Source organism: Bidens hawaiensis, unplaced genomic scaffold, assembly GCF_021521415.1.
Source record: "Bidens hawaiensis isolate Kalapana, Puna unplaced genomic scaffold, B.hawaiensis_p1.1 tig00006250_1, whole genome shotgun sequence".
Lineage (NCBI taxonomy): Eukaryota > Viridiplantae > Streptophyta > Magnoliopsida > Asterales > Asteraceae > Bidens > Bidens hawaiensis.
In genome coordinates, this window is record NW_027491413.1 from 437,681 (window position 1) to 443,818 (window position 6,138).

Below are 6,138 nucleotides of genomic sequence, written 5' to 3' on the forward strand. Positions count from 1 at the left end.
AAATTATGTTCTGTTATGTGGTATATTAATTAGCATCATCCTGTTGTTTGTTTAATCTTTTGTATGTTTTCTTTTAGGTTGCTAAACTTAAATGTGATAAAAGAAAAGATGTAAAGCTGCTGCCTACTGCTCGAAAGGTGATGCCTTTTTTTATATTTTTTATAAATGTTCTTTTTTTTCTTAAATTATAAATTCACATGATATTTTTTACATACTGATATACTAATGTGGTTTCGTTATAACCATACAGCCTTCATCGGTGGTCACTGGATCATCCCAAGCTCAAAAGCACATCAATGATTCTAAGAATGCCACAAAAGGTGTGAAAAGATCTGGTCCTATTTCATCTGTGACAAAGCAACCGAAACGAAGCCTTGTAAAAACTGAAGCTAAACCAAAAAAAGATTGTGTAAGAATTCTCGTTAATATTATTAAAATTATGTTCTGTTATGTGGTATAATAATTAGCATCATCCTGTTGTTTGTTTAATCTTTTGTATGTTTTCTTTTAGGTTGCTAAACTTAAATGTGATAAAAGAGAAGATGTAAAGCTGCTGCCTACTACTCGAAAGGTAATGCCTTTTTTCATATTTTTTATAAGTGTTCTTTTTTTTCTTAAATTATAAATCCGCATGATATTTTTTACATACTGATATACTGATGTGGTTTCGTTATAACCATACAGCCTTCATGGGTAGTCGCTGCATCATCCCAAACTCAAAAGCGGATCGATGATTCTAAGAATGCCACAAAAGGTGTGAAAAGATCTGGTCCTATTGCATCTGTGACAAAGCAACCGAAACAAAGCCTTGTGAAAACTGAAACTAAACCAAAAAAGGATTTTGTAAGAATTCTCATTATTATTATTAAAATTATGTTCTGTTATGTGGTATAATAATTAGCATCATCCTGTTGTTTGTTTAATCTTTTGTATGTTTTCTTTTAGGTTGCTAAACTTAAATGTGATAAAAGAAAAGATGTAAAGCTGCTGCCTACTGCTCGAAAGGTGATGCCTTTTTTTATATTTTTTATAAATGTTCTTTTGTTTCTTAAATTATAAATTCACATGATATTTTTTACATACTGATATACTAATGTGGTTTCGTTATAACCATACAGCCTTCATCGGTGGTCACTGGATCATCCCAAGCTCAAAAGCACATCAATGATTCTAAGAATGCCACAAAAGGTGTGAAAAGCTCTGGTCCTATTGCATCTGTGACAAAGCCACCGAAACGAAGCCTTGTAAAAACTGAAGCTAAACCAAAAAAAGATTGTGTGAGAATTCTCGTTAATATTATTAAAATTATGTTCTGTTATGTGGTAAATAATTAGCATCATCCGGTTGTTGTTTGTTTAATCGCTTGTTTATTAATTTCTATTCTCTCTTTTAGGTTGCTCATAATGAACAATTTGAAAAGTTTCGCGAGGACGCAATCCGCCGCTTAAATGCTCTACAAAAGGAGCTTGACGCGATTACGTTTACTCCAATAAGATCATATATCACAGAAAATCAAGATCCTCCTACGGTAAGAATTCTCATTAGTGTTACTTCTGTCTTTGTGTTTTTCAATTTTGAGAGCTTGAAAATAATGTTTTTAAATTGACAGTTTTTTTTGAGAGCTTCATATTTTAAATTGACAGTTTTCTTGATCCTTGTTTATGAATATTTTTTTGTTTTGATGCTGCTTTTTGTTTCTTATGCCCTTTTCTTAGTAGGTTACAGATTCCTTGCTTTTTTGGTAGTTTGTTATCTATGTATTGCTAAGTGTCTTTTGCTTGTAGGATGTATGTTTACTATGATTACCTGTATGTAGCTTTATGAGCCGGGGGTCTCTCTGGAAGCAGCCTCTCTATTCTCTCGGATAGAGGAAAGACTTGCCTACATCCCACCCTCCCCTGACCCTACCGATAGCGTGCTATGCGGTGGGATATACAGGGCTTGATTGATTGATATATTTTTCATAAATTTTTTTTTCTCAATTTATATACCTGCATGATGTTTGCTTACATATTTATGCTGTTTCGTTATGCCATACAGCCTTCATCGGTGGTCGCTGCATCATCCCGAACTCAAAAGCGGATCGATGATTCTAGGAATCTCACAAAAGGTGTGAAAAGATCCGGTTGTACTGCATCTGTGGCAAAGCAACCGAAACGAAGCCTTGTAAAAACTGAAGCTAAACCAAAAAAAGATTGTGTAAGAATTCTCGTTAATAGTTAGCTTCTTGTTGTTGTTGTTTGTATAATCTCTTGTTTGTTAATTTATATTCTCTCTTTTAGGTTGCTAAACTTAAAGCGCCTGCTTCTCGGTGGAAGTTTTGATGTTTCATATATTCTGTCACACTACCTGCTTATGTGTGTCTGGAGGATTATGCTCAGGTATTCTTACACTTTTCAACATTTGTATTGAATCATTGTGTTCCTTGTTTTTGTTTTTGTATTGCGTAGAAAATGTTGGTTCTTGTGATTATTGGAGAAAATGCTGAAGCTCGCTGACATCAAGTGTATGCTAGAAGACTCCTAAAAAGTTAAGTAACGAGGCATGTTTTGTATGTTAGTTGTAATATCTTACTGCCTAAAGAAGTTCAATTATGTATTTTGTTTTGTATTTGTAGATGGGAAATTAAGAGAGTGACAAAGAAGTGTTGCAGAGACAAATGTATGCTTTAGAACCTATCAAAACACTAAAACAATCAGGTAATTTTAATATACATGTTCTCAGGGTTAGGTTTTTTCTCACATTTGCGTGGGCATCTCAATACATGATATTTACATATACACCTGACATTAATTGTGGCTCCGACTGATTTGTGCGTCGGAGTGTCTACGGGTTTTAAGCTCGTGGACCCTCTTAACGGGTTTTCTGTGAGTGTAGTTCTAACTTTGAATGAAGAGTTGTTAACTGATGCACCTAAGATCAATGAGGCTGCTACACAACTGATAAGTTCCATGGAAGTTACCAGCAATATGACAGAGATGAAAAAGGTGCTAAATCGAGCTCGTTTATGCTTCGTACAATAACGCGTGTGGAAAAGTTTCCAATCAAATGTACCTTGTAATGGATGATCTTGCTGATCAGTTTGGTATTGGAACCCTTCGGTTGACCACCCGACAAACATTTCAGCTTCATGGAGCTCTCAAAAAGGACCCTAAAACAGTTACGAGCACCATCATCAAAAACATGGGATCTCAACAAAAACGTTCTTGCTCCTGCTGCCCCGTTTATGAAAAAAGATTACCTTTTTGCACAATAAACAACAGACAACATTGCAGCACTATTAACTCCACAATCTGGATTTTATTATGACATGTGGGTTGATGGGGAGAAATTTATGACTTCAGAACTTCCTGAAGTTGTGAAAGCCCGCAATGATAATTCACATGGGACGCATTTTCCCGACTCTGCTGAACCAATTTATGGAACTCAGTTCTTTCCAAGAAAGTTCAAGAGAGCAGTTTTTAATGTGCCTACTTTTAACTCGGTTGATCTTTTCACAAACGGCATTGGTGTGGTGGTTGTTTCTGATGAAAATGGAGAACCACAGGGTTTCAATATATACATACGTATGTCACTTCTAATAAGCATTATACATACTCGTTTAATATTGTCGGTTTGTTGTATATTTGAGTATTTATTTATGTTTTTCAGGTTGGTGGTGGGATGGGAAGGACACATAGGGTGGAAACCACTTTTCCTCGTTTGGCGGAGCTGATAGGTTATGTGCCTAAAGAGGATATTTTGTATGCAGTGAAGGCTATTGTTGTCATACAACGAGAAAATGGTAGACGAGATGATCGCAGGTACAGCAGAATGAAGTGTTTGATAGATTCATGGGGGATTGAAAAGTTTAGGTCGGTTGTTGAGCAGTATTATGGAAAGACGTTTGAACCTGCCCAAGTGGGAGTTTTAAAAGCCTTCTGGGTTGGCATGAACAAGTAAGTTTCATTACATTTTTTTTCACATAATTTGGTTCATTCTTTTAAGTTATGAGTTGATTGCTTAAACAAAGCTTATTTGTATCATTTGTTTTGTGGGCTCCGTGCTGACAGTGGTAAGGTTAAGGGAATAGCAAAGAAGACGCTACGAGAAATAGTCGAGAAGTATAACTTGAATGTACGCATCACCGCAAACCAAAATATTGTTCTTTGTGATATCCGCCCTTCGTGGAAACGCCCCATCACTGTAGCTCTAGCACAAGGCGGTCTCTTGGTAATCACGCATCTGTCATGCATATCTTGTTTTGTTTTGTTTTGTTTTGTTTTGAGGAGCACCTATTTGTGTGTGTATTTATATATATTGTTTATTTTTGTAGCCTCCTACTTATGTGGACCCCCTTAACATAACTGCAATGGCATGCCTTGCTCTGCCCTCTCGCCATAACCGAGCGAGGAATTCCCGACCTTCTTAAGCGTGTCCGAGCTGTAGTTGAGAAGGTATTTTCTTTGAGAAATGGATTTTAACATCTTGAGTTATCCATATGTGTGTGTGTGTGCGCATATCTAATCACAAAGTTACAAATAATAGATGACAAAACTACCTTCAAATAATATTAAATATATAAAATAAATATCATGATTAGTTGTTAGGTGTTCTTAAAGTTTTTAAATTGTTTTGTAATATTAGGTTGGTCTCCCATATAATGAATCCATAGTAGTTAAGAGTCACAGGTTGCCCTAATGGCTGTGCTCGACCCTACACGGCTGAACTTGGATTAGTTGGTGATGGTCCCAATAGCTATCAGGTATGTTCTTAGGGTTAGGTTTTTGCTCACATTTGTGCGGGCATCTCAGTACATGTTATTGACATATACATATGACATTAATGGTGGCCCCGACCGACTTGTGTGTCGGACTGTCTACGGGTTTTAAGCTCGTGGACCCTCTTAACTGGTTTTCCGTGATTGTAGTTCTAACTTTGGCATGGTAGAGATGAAACCAGGGTACACCACCACCGAGACACACCTGTACCAAAGGAGTCTCCTACATTGTAAGTCACTGGCTATAGCCGCTCTAAAATTTGTCTTAAGAAATGCAAATGTGTTGATTTTGTATTGTGAGCACACTACATAAGTACAAATAAAACTAATATTAAAATCTGATCTTTATACCTTTTTTTAATATAAATTAGATGCAAAATCACTTTCCTTTATATGATTATAAATTTTATTTCCCATTAAAATGAGTTATATTTCCATTATATGTGTAAAGTCAATAGCATAAGTTTGATATGATATTGCAGTGATATACTTATAAATGTTTTGTATATGTATTTTATAGTTCCAATATGCATGAGGAAGATTGAAGAAGCAGCTCTCGGCCATGGGAAAAGTCGTTTCAAACAAGAAAGCATATTGTCACCGTGTTATATTCTGAACTCTCGTGTGGCGGCTCCACAACCTACTGAAACATTAAATCAGGTAACTTTAGGTTAAAGATTATTAATATATATTTTTTGGCATATGGATCCTCTTTTTGCTTATAAACACCTTACTGTATTGTGCATCATAATGGTGTACCGGAGCTAGAGCCGGTGTGTGAGTTTAAAGCTGCAGTAAAATTTTATGAGAATTAGGCTGCGAGGCTTTCATTTACTAAAAATTATCCATCTTCTAAAAGTTTAGAAAAGCCTTTTTTTCTTTGTGATTATAATGTTTAGGCATAAACTTTAGAACAGGGTAATAAAGATGCAATATGTCATGATAAGGTGGTACCAAATAAATAAATTGACCAAAAAAAAGACGTTTTATACATTTTATACTTTTGTTCTTATAAATAGTAGCAGTAATGAACTCAGGATATCACATATGTGTGCACTGTTGCATTGGTAGATTTGGGCAGTAACCACTTTTTAAGATTTATATACTCATGTTTATTGTATGTTCTTCTTGCAGTTGGACACAACTTAAAGCAGCTTGGAATGATGGTTGCAAAGTTAGCTCCCATGGTTGTGCTTCGAACCAAGTGTGGATTTCGAACAAAGTTAGTCTTTATGATACGGCAACAGTGAGCATGTGTTGAGGTTTTAGTTTTTTTTTTGGTATTACTTTACTCTAATTGATATTAACCATATGAATAACAAACTACAAGATGCTTATTTGCAGGTGTAACAAGTACCCATCAATGGCTATTCCAACAT

At 35.5% G+C, this 6,138-nt stretch overlaps 1 long non-coding RNA gene and 1 pseudogene across 1 annotated transcript; both read left to right on the plus strand.

The window, feature by feature from the left end:
* Window positions 1-283: 283 nt before the first annotated feature.
* LOC143631730 (uncharacterized) lies at window positions 284-816 on the plus strand. The gene is made up of 3 exons (XR_013153417.1): window positions 284-409; window positions 512-571; window positions 685-816. It is a non-coding gene; the product is annotated as an uncharacterized LOC143631730 (long non-coding RNA).
* Window positions 817-2,789: 1,973 nt separating this feature from the next.
* On the plus strand, window positions 2,790-5,790 carry LOC143631706 (sulfite reductase 1 [ferredoxin], chloroplastic-like; annotated as a pseudogene).
* The last annotated feature ends 348 nt before the right edge of the window (window positions 5,791-6,138 follow it).